Genomic DNA, 10,630 nt, shown 5'->3' with positions numbered 1-10,630 from the left:
TAAGAAAGTATATATTTTTTATTTTTTGGGGTCTCCGAAACGAATTAATCAAATTTCCATGCAGACCTATGGTAAATGAATAATCGATTAACGAACAATTCGGATAGCAAACAAAGTCTTGGAATGGATTATGTTCGTTAACCAATCATCCACCGTATATATAAAGGTTTATGGCTTTGTGAAACTTCTTTTTTTCAGCTTATGCTGTTGAAATAAAAAAATAAAACAATTTGTCAGTTTTGTTTTTGTTTACACGTTTATTGGGCTGCATTGGAACTTGCCTTGGGCCACATGCGGCATGCCGGCCACGAGTTGGACACCCCAGGGGTAGAGTGTTGTCCCCCTTTCGTCTAAATCTACACCAATGTCATATCTTTCAAAGAAAGATGCCGAAGAAAATTAATGTGAAGGATCATAAACAGGTCATCAACAGATGATGTTGTCGTAAGTCGATCGACAAATCAAATACAGGAACCTTGAAATTTACACATTTTAACATGCTTTTTGTGAACAACATTTATCATCTAATTGATATGCATCAATTAGATAATAAATGTTAAATTATGATAAATTGTAACTTACCACAATACTACTTAACTTTTTAAGATTTTAAACTACACTTTTATTTACTGAATATTTTATTAGTTATATACATTTATTAATTCTTTTATTATTATTGTTATATTAACATTTTTCAAATTTATAAAAAACATGTTATGGATATTAGTAAAAGAAATTCAGGTATAAATAAAATAAATAAACATGCTTGACAAATTTTAATCATAAACATCAGTCTACAATTATTTTTTAAATTACTATATTTTATATGATATAGTTAATAGAAAAAATGACTACAGGCAGTCCTCAATTTTCAGACAATCTTTTGGACAACTTAGGCTTTTGTATACGACAGAAATCCTCTTAATTTGCTTTTTGTGTATCTTTCAGTCAACAAACAAACCTTGTGAGCCATCGCAAGATGGTGTTTCTACTTATTTTGATTTATGCAACAGCAAAATTATTTGTGAAAAATAATTTATCATAAAGACAACATATCTGCTTATTAAGGACACCAAAAAATTCGTTAATATAGAAATATTTTCAACCTTTATTGGGACATTCTTAGCTGTTGAAGAACAGAATGGAATGACAATAGATTCTTAAAATTAACCAGTCATTAAGCAGAATTTTTACAGCATACTGACACTTAACATATTAAACATATACAATTTTATCAATCAAATGAATTATTATTTTCTTATAGAAATGACAAAAATTCTGTATATTTGAAAAGAAGTTCTTGATGTTTGCATCAAGTACTTCTTTCCAAATATCTATTAACCCGAGTTTTAATTAAGACCGAATGATCTGCCGAATTATGTCGATGGTAAAATGGCTATTATTAATTAAATATTTGCTAATTTTGCCGAGGTAAGCGGTAGGGGCTATTCTCTTGATAAATTTAGTAATCGTAAATAAATTAATATTTAATTTGAAAAGTTCTAGAAGAAAATAATTGGCCCAGAGCAGACTTTAACTCTTAACTCCTGCTTACTGCATGATTGTGCTGCCAGTTATGCTATCCAGGTCTCTGCCTCCAGAACTATTTATAATAATTATTAAATTTATCAAAAGACAGCACCTAATGCCTACCTCTAGGCAAAATTACTGAATATTTAATTATTAAATAGTAGCTGTATTGTAGTCTGATAATATCCAACAGATTGATTGTACTCCTTTCCAAACATTCTAGTTGAGAAGCACCCTGGGCATTAATTATATTGGTATATTTAGAGAAAATATGAATATATATTTGTTCTAGCAGACAAATTGGATGGTGTTCTCTTAGTTTGCATATTAGCACCAAATTGTTTCAAGAAACCTGAACTTTATTTTTGTTTGTCCATTATTCCAGTATTCTTAAAAAAATGCATAACTGACAGGCATCTAAGATCTATATTACAAAAACTTTAGCTTCCATTGTTTTCATAGAATATAAGTCAACTTATCAAATTAAATATTTAATCTATGTATTCAATTACTAATTCCCTAAACATTATTCAGGTTATCTAGTATTAAATGAGAGAAGGATGATATACTAAGTGTAATTATGCAAGTCTTTTCCCTTCCATAAAACGACTGCCATCACATCAGCTAATGAGATAAATGAACATTTTAGCAGCTAATACATATAAAATGTAACTGATTATCTTGGAACAATTTTTATATGATAGATGTATCTATGAGTTAATCAGTTTCTGGGAACTTAACAGAAACTGTAATAAAAAATAAAAAAAAACAGTCTAGGACCCAGTTATTGCTAAATATAAAATAAGTTAATTTGTCGACACATGGATGATCTGCTTATAATTGTAGTCTAAGGGTACGACTGTGCAGACGTGAAGTTAGAGCGAGCGAGAGCGAATTTCTGGTTCTCGCACATATCTGGCAGGTTTTGATATTTATCGCGTGTCGCCTCTTCTCACCACATACTCGCTCGCTCGAAAAATTCGCTTGCTCGCGTCTGCATAGTCGCACCCTAAGGATGATTGTACTAACGACTTTATAGAGGAAATCAATTCAAATGACACAGGCATTCAAATAAAACCAGATCAAGTTAGATCAATAGTTAAGTATTTAAACATAGCTATTTTTAAATCTGAAAATAAATACTCTAATAGATTCTTCTGCAAGCGAACAGCTGTTAATTCATTTATACATTGAGGTCTTACAGCATCACATAAGATAAATTTGTACCACTTCGTGTATTAATTTTCAAACACTCATCTTTGGGCAACCATATAAATGGTTCAATTCAAATTCCAAAAAAATAACCTACAATGCATGGTGTGAAAGCATTAATTTAATAAAATCCAGTTAGAATCTATGGGTTACAACAATGTTGATAAATAAATAAATAAGCACTCTCACTTTGTTGAAATTCTTCATTACTTTAAGTTAAAAATCCCGGATTATCTTCTACATTTCTTTGTAAATACTTATTTTAAAACATATGATTAACATATGACCTTCAGATTTCACTTACAACATTCACTTACATTATATACACAAATCAAGAATCATGAAAACAATAGAAAGTTCTTAATTAACACATGAACTTTTTCATTTGGTACATTTATTTCAACATGTTTGCTAACAAAGCAAAGAAATGATGAAAACCGTTATCACTTGTAAGTAAATTTTTTTTTATTTATTTTTATAATTTATCACCAATCATCAGCAGTGTCCATAATTTCCACATAACAAATTTGAAAAATTAACTACTTGATGTATGTAAAAGAAAAGTTAATTGAAAAATTATAATATTCGATTAATACAAAGCCAAGCCAAAATTTTAAATAGACTTTAAATAAATTTAGAAAATTCATTTAAAATCAACTTAAAATTTTGTTAACGTTTGATGTTAACACTAATTAAATGTTAATTTTTGATACTATAAATTAATAATTAAAAAAATTAAATACCTTTAATTTTTAATTATTAACATTAATAGATGATGGAACCTTAGCATCTATCATTCAATCAAATTCATTAGTTTAATTTAATCATCCAAAAATTACTTAATTAATAAAACTTACATATTAATCTTTTTGTGAGTAGTTTCATTTATAGATAGAAAGTCAAACACATTTATTTGATGATACAAATATTTTCTTGAAGGATAATTAAGCAACAATTAGAAAGTTATTAATATGTACACTAAAGTATAAAGTTTCTGGTTGAACAGCAAGAACTGACAACGATAACAAATAGTAGATGCCGAACGGGGTCGATGCTAACGAGACGGTTACAGTATATAGAAAATCTAAATAACATCACTAAGCTCGATGAGTATATAATGAAATACCAACAATTGCCTTAAAAAATCGGGCTATAAATTGACTAATTAAATGATTGATATAAAGTAATTTAACATGGAAAAAATCTTCATTTATTTTTTTTTTTCTTACAGAAAGCTTTTAACCAATTCATGCTTTCCTTAAAAATAAATGAATTCTGTAAAATTTTATGTAAGTATAGTATATTTGCAAGAGAGAACCATCCAATCACTTTGTTTGGGTTTGTGAACAAACATTGATACCTTTTCAATTCAAAAGGCAGACAGGATATTTGCAATATAAAAATAGACATGACGAAAACAAAGACAACTTAGTTTCTTCTATATTTTTTTATATCGATACCTTTGTTGTAGATTATTTTTTCCAGATTTATTCTAAAATACTATTATACCAAGTTTACTCGCATATAAGACAAGGTTTTTATTCATTTATCACAGCTTCAAATTCTTAGGTCGTCCTATACGTGCGAGCAAAGGATTCTTTTCATTTTTGTATAATTTTTGTAAACTGTGTATTCGCATTTTTTACCAGATTCTCACCTTCTGGTGTTTAAAAACAATAGTATTTTATCTGGGTCGTTTGAATCGTTCTTGTGTATTGTCACGAGTAAAGACAAATAGCAATATGAAAAGCAAAGCTTTTGAATTGATTTCCAAAATCACATGGGAGCCAGATATAAGTTTTAATCCATTTCCACGTGAAAACAGGCAATTATTTGGAAATCAGAATCTGGATAAACTCATAATTGTAACTGACGGAGAGTGGATTCGACTGTTAAGAATTGGCAAAAAAGGTTCCCGATTGTCCGGCTTTACGTGAACAAATTATGTTGTTGATTTTACGAGATTTTTCCATAATGTTTAAAATTCCAGTAATTTTTGCAAGATAATGTGTGTATTTATGTTAACTGGATAAACTCATATTTGATATTTTACTGTGATTAAACAAAATAAAGTTAGAATTGTATTAATAAATCTAATCTTCTTTATTTTGATCTTTAAAGTCACACCTCGCCCTATATGCAAAGTCACCTTCTATGCAAGTAAATACAGTAATTAAGACTGTTTTAATTCAAACATTTACTTTGCTATTACATTAATAACATTATAAATTAGTAGAATCCTCAATATAACAGAGATTTGCCAATAACAGATCATACCTCCCTATAAAGTCTGATAAATAAAGGATAAACTGTGTTACTTATCATAAAATTTAGAAATTAAAACAAAAAATAGAGTAAAGAATGGAAGTGTTAAAACCAATGATGATGAAATGTTTAATAAGAAATTCCATAACAAATGTAAGGCAAGAATTAAATTCTAATAGCAGAAAGTTAAATATTGGGTTGATCAAAAAGTTTGTTCAATCGTACAATACAATCACTGCATTAATTCAAAAGAATTCACACTATACTACCGGGAAAGTGCAGAAGTGTTATCCATCTCTAGAGATCAATTGTTGGCCATTTACACAAGTTAGGATATTTATTATGCTGTGATATTTCCATAGCATGTCAATTGTGTGAGATATCTGACTGTTAGAATAGCTTCCTGCAATTTTCTCTGAGATATAATTGGCAGGTTCCCTTCTTGAATGACTAATTACTAGCAATGAAAAATGGATAGTTTGATAATGTAGGGCAAAATGGGGTTGTGCAGAAAATCAATTGACTAACTGCAATGCAGTCAAAAGCTTGTTCACATCCAAAAAATATTTTGCCAAGTATATTATAAATTAATCAAATGATAACAAGATTCATTGGACAATAACTTGGCTAATTAAATATAAAGGTGATAATTGGCTAATATATTAAGTCACCATTTATATATATAGATGTAAGAGCCAGACTTGATGAAATTTTTGAGAAAAAATTTTGTCTTTCGAATGTTAAATTAGTTCAAAACCCAGCAAAAACAGAATTTTCAATTTAATTACCAGAGGATGATCACATCTCTCTCCCAGAGTCACTTCCTTTCCCAGGGGACTCATCACATGTGTCACCAGGAACTTTCATCCAAAATTTGCCACTGGTTGAAATTAGTAACATGGCTACAAAGAAGGTATTCAAACCAAAGGGAGAGGACCCCTCCAATATAAAAGGATTGAATCAAGGAGAAGATGATCGTCGAGATCTACCTCCATTTTATGTGAGTGCTCCATTGCCGATCCTTTCGTATGCCCTTCCATCAATCTCTCTACCACTGTTCATGTCCATTGTTACTGTTCTCCGAACCTGACAAGCCAGCATAACAAACTCAAATTTCCTCAATGATCCTGGTTATCAAGCAATCTACAATCTTCGATCTACTCAACGCATCAATCAAGGTATTTTGCATCGTGTATAATAATGTAAGCTCTCTCTCTCGGTTAACTTTGTATAACGCTCATTGTTATCCTATGTATATGTGTAAATAGGTTATATAAATAAACGAATATTTTTCCTTTATAATTAAGTTGTAGTGTGCACTTCTTTCAGCCACATTGTCTCTCAAGCTGTCTCCATCCCAGACCCCTAAGTGTCAACATACGCGACTGCTCGTGCAAAATCTGAACAGCAGCTAACAAGGTTTCAGTGTCTGCCTTAAAAGACACAGTGGTGTCAGTCCTGACATAGGCATCACTGGTCTGGTGCCAACCCTCTGGTCACATATATATAAGATGAATGGTAACTTAATCATCTACTTTTAGACCAAATTTCATTATGCATTTATCTGTACATTTAATTAGCAAAGTTATAGCATGAAAAATCAGTCATTATCATTTGAGAAAGTTAAACTACGTTTATATCTAAATAAAAAATATAAAATGCAAAACTGACTTATGATAAATACTAAATTAATAATTATGGTAATTAACAAGTCAAGAAGAAAAGCTATTAGTGTTTTTCTTTCATTTTGTTTGAAAATAATTATTAAATATTGCTATCTGAAAGAAGATAATTAATATAGTAGTAAATATTCGGATATTCTATTGATATTTATAATCTGAGAAACTTAACCTGTCATTTTTAGAATGATGATGATATACTCAGTGGTGATATTCGAAACATTTAACAAAGGGTTCACTAGCAGAAAATTTTTCCCTGACAATCACCAACAAACGAAATGGAAGTTTTGGCTAGAAATAAATACAATACCATTTCTTGCGATATATCTAATAATCAGTGGCATATTTGGAATGTAACGAGCCCTGGGCAAAGACCAGGTATGTTACATTCCATAAGAGAGATCCCACAATCTCTCTTATGACTGCATCCAGTTTCAAGAACTCTCTTGAATCGATCGCAATTAAACCTCGTTTCAGTCAAGATTGAAATGGTCGAGAGAGATCACGCCAAGACATAGTCCGCGATCTTGCTCACAATCTAGATTGAAATGCTTGGTGCGAACGGGGTATAAGGCTCTAGTTTAGTAGTATTACAGAGTATAATACGTATATTTTAATATATTTTTTAAAAGAAACAAAACTACCGAGAAATGTTCCGTGTGTTTAACAAGGTTTGAAAAACTGAAAATTTTAACAACGGGTTTGGCCGAACCTGTGTGAACCCGCTGAATATCACCACTGGATATACTAATTGCACGAAACAACATGGCACTGTAGAATTTTTAAACAATTTCTAAAATAATTTTGTTTTAATGTCTTAATAATAACTCAAACTGAAATTTATTTTATGCAATATCACCACATAATTTTCTCCATTAATCCTTAATTTTTTAAAAATTGCAAATAATTAGATCATGTCTATCAAAAAACTAAGACCAATTACATTAGGCCCAAATATTTATGTTTCTTCAGGTGACATCTTAAAAGATGTCACCTGAAGAACTTTGGAATTACATGAACTTAAACGCTAATTTTTGATATAAACTTAGCTAATTACTACATGAATTTCCTTGTTTATCTGAACTATTATATGAATATATTTAGTTTATAAATTAAAAAAAACATTTTATATTAAATTTGTAGTATATAACAAATTAAACAACAAATGTCATTCATATATATAAGATAAAGAAGAAAAAGTCACACCATGTAAACATATATAAAAGAAAATCCAATAATAATTGGGTCAAGTTACTCATTAGGCAAGTTATTTATTTTTTATTTCAATGAACTATCACTTTGAAATAACAGAAGCTATAAATTACTTTTTCAGTTCATTTTCCAATCCTTTCAACATTTAATACTGAGATATCATTGAATTACCAGTTCACTTTCAACAATTTCGTTAATTTCAAATTGATCATCATAAGAAGAGTATGACAACTAGTCCGATAATAATAATACAGGAAACTTGATATTGAATTGCTAATATTGTTACAACTAAAGTCATGAAAAATTAAAAAATATGAAATGCTTAGTAAAAGTGACTATATTAAAAAAATATCAATGTCTTATATTAATATATTCATTTTTACTAATCATATTACTTGTTTAAAATAGTTATTTGAAAGTATAGTTTATATTAGATTGTTGATACTGTTACATTTCCTATATTATTATTGGACTAATTATCATACTCTTTAAAATATAACTTATTACATTAAACTTACACCTGAATTTTGTTTGCATTAAAAAACTGCTATGGAATATTTTCCTCAAAAATTTGTTGAATTACATTTCTAAATACAGTAATACCTTGGTTTTCGTTGACTTCGGTTATCGTCGATTTTGTTTCGCGAAAAATTTGTCTCGGTTTTTGTCAGTGTGCCCAAATGACCTCGCTGCTAATTTTACAAAAACAAAGGACAACCCACGCATTTTCCAGTTCGGTGTGGTATTATTTCTCGTTGTGTGAGCATTACGCCACAGCCCACCATTGGCCAACGTTTCCGTTCCTCGAACACTGGCAGTTCAGTTGTGGGTTCACGCCTTGCTCAAACAGGCTTGGCCACGTGGAGTTTTCTGGGTTTTCATTACATCTGCAACACTTAAATAGAGGCCAGTTTCCCTTAAAAAGACCTCCCAGAAGGTATCCCCCTAGGCAGATTGCCCAAGTGTTGCATTGCCATAACTAAACAAACAAACAAACATTGGTCTTGGGTTTGCGCTTCACCAGGATGTGGAGTTTTCTGGGTTTTCTCTGCATCTGTAATGCCTGAACAGGGGCCAGTTACTCTTAAACGGACCTCCCGGAAGGCATTATTCCCCGCAATACAACCATACAACTACTATTACATGACAATTACATGACACTTTATCATGGGGCGAAATAGGCTAGAAGCTCGTGTCCAACTAACTTCTACAAGACAAGACATTACCCCGCGCGTCTAGCCAAACAATTCCATTGCTTTCCTTTAGATTAGTTTTTTATATTAATTTCTTATTGCTTTCAGTATTTAACGCTATATTAATTCTCTACAAAATGTGTTTTTGGTATGTGTTTGGACTGTCTAGAACAAATTACAGTGGTGCCTCGTATAACGTACGCCTCGAATAACGGACGCTGCGAACAACAGACTTTCTGTTTGGCCGTTACGTGACTCGAGCAACGGACTGGCTGCAAACAACGGACTTTTCGGCATAATTGGTGACTGCTCCATGGGTGCGTTCTTTAATAGCGGTCGCTCTGAGTCTCCGCTACTACGGGAGTGCGCTGCTGTTTGTAGGCATTTAGGAAGACGATGAAAGAAAGATGGCGGCGCCCGCCTGTCGATAATATCGTGATGGAGAAATCTATAATTCTAAAATATGAGCTTTAACCCCTTCTTTCCTACTTTTTTTTAAAATTATGTAATTAAACATAATTAATTATATTAAAAATAATAAAAATGAAAAAAAAACGAAAGAAATGTGTTAATTTTGAAGAAAAAGCTTCGAAGTACAATTTCCTTTTTCTCGCCTTAGCGCGAAACTTGACACTGATGAGTCATTGTTTACACAGCTGGATGACCTTGAGAACAGCTGGTGTCGTGTTTCGCGGGACATTCTCATGAAACTCTCGGGTGGAGAAGGGTAAAAAGTAGGGTGAATACTAGATGGAGGGATATTTCAAAACTTTTTTTTTTAATTACGATTTTAATTGAAATTTCCGACCCCCCCGACTTAATTACACGTAATTATAAAAAAATCTATTAATTAAAAAAATTAAAAAACTATTGGATGTTGTTTTTTACATCAGAAAATAGCTTTAAATAACTTTACCGAAGTAAAATCGGTGCGCTAGAACTTTAGAAGGATGAATAAAGTTCATAAAAAAATCCCATAAAAAAACAATTAAGTGTTAATTGCCCCTCATTAAGGGTTAATTAAAATCGCAATAAAATTTTTTCGCGCGGGTAAAAATTTTTCAAAAAATTTGGGGACTGAAAAAACATCCGAAAAATCAAAAAAAAATTTTTTTTTCTCCCGAGGGTCTAAAAACCCATTTTCGGTGTAACGCTATGTAAGCCGATCGAACTGAGTTCGATTGCGGACAGAAAGGGGTTAAAAGGCAAAAGAAGGGTCCCAATTGTAAAATTTAACCATAAATGGATTATTTGTTGAAAGAGCATTCAAAATAGCCTTGAAAAAAAATTTGTAAAGACATTTACATCACCGCGTGCGCTAACTCGCGCTTTCACAATTTCTAAATTCTCATTCATAAAACCACATAATGAACCTGGAAACAAAACTATCTGAGCCACGGAGGACGCCATGTTGCTTTCCACCGTAAACTACTGCTACAAGCGGCCGTTTTTGCCGTTCGACGGCACGCACTCCCACCGGAATTTAGGAACGCATTCCGCAGGAATTTTTTAAACGGATGTCGCTCGCGCAGAGTTACA

The sequence above is a fragment of the Centruroides vittatus genome, unplaced genomic scaffold (assembly GCF_030686945.1).
Source record: "Centruroides vittatus isolate TY-2023 unplaced genomic scaffold, ASM3068694v2 contig_1216, whole genome shotgun sequence".
Lineage (NCBI taxonomy): Eukaryota > Metazoa > Arthropoda > Arachnida > Scorpiones > Buthidae > Centruroides > Centruroides vittatus.
Note: the sequence above shows the minus strand (reverse complement) of the source record.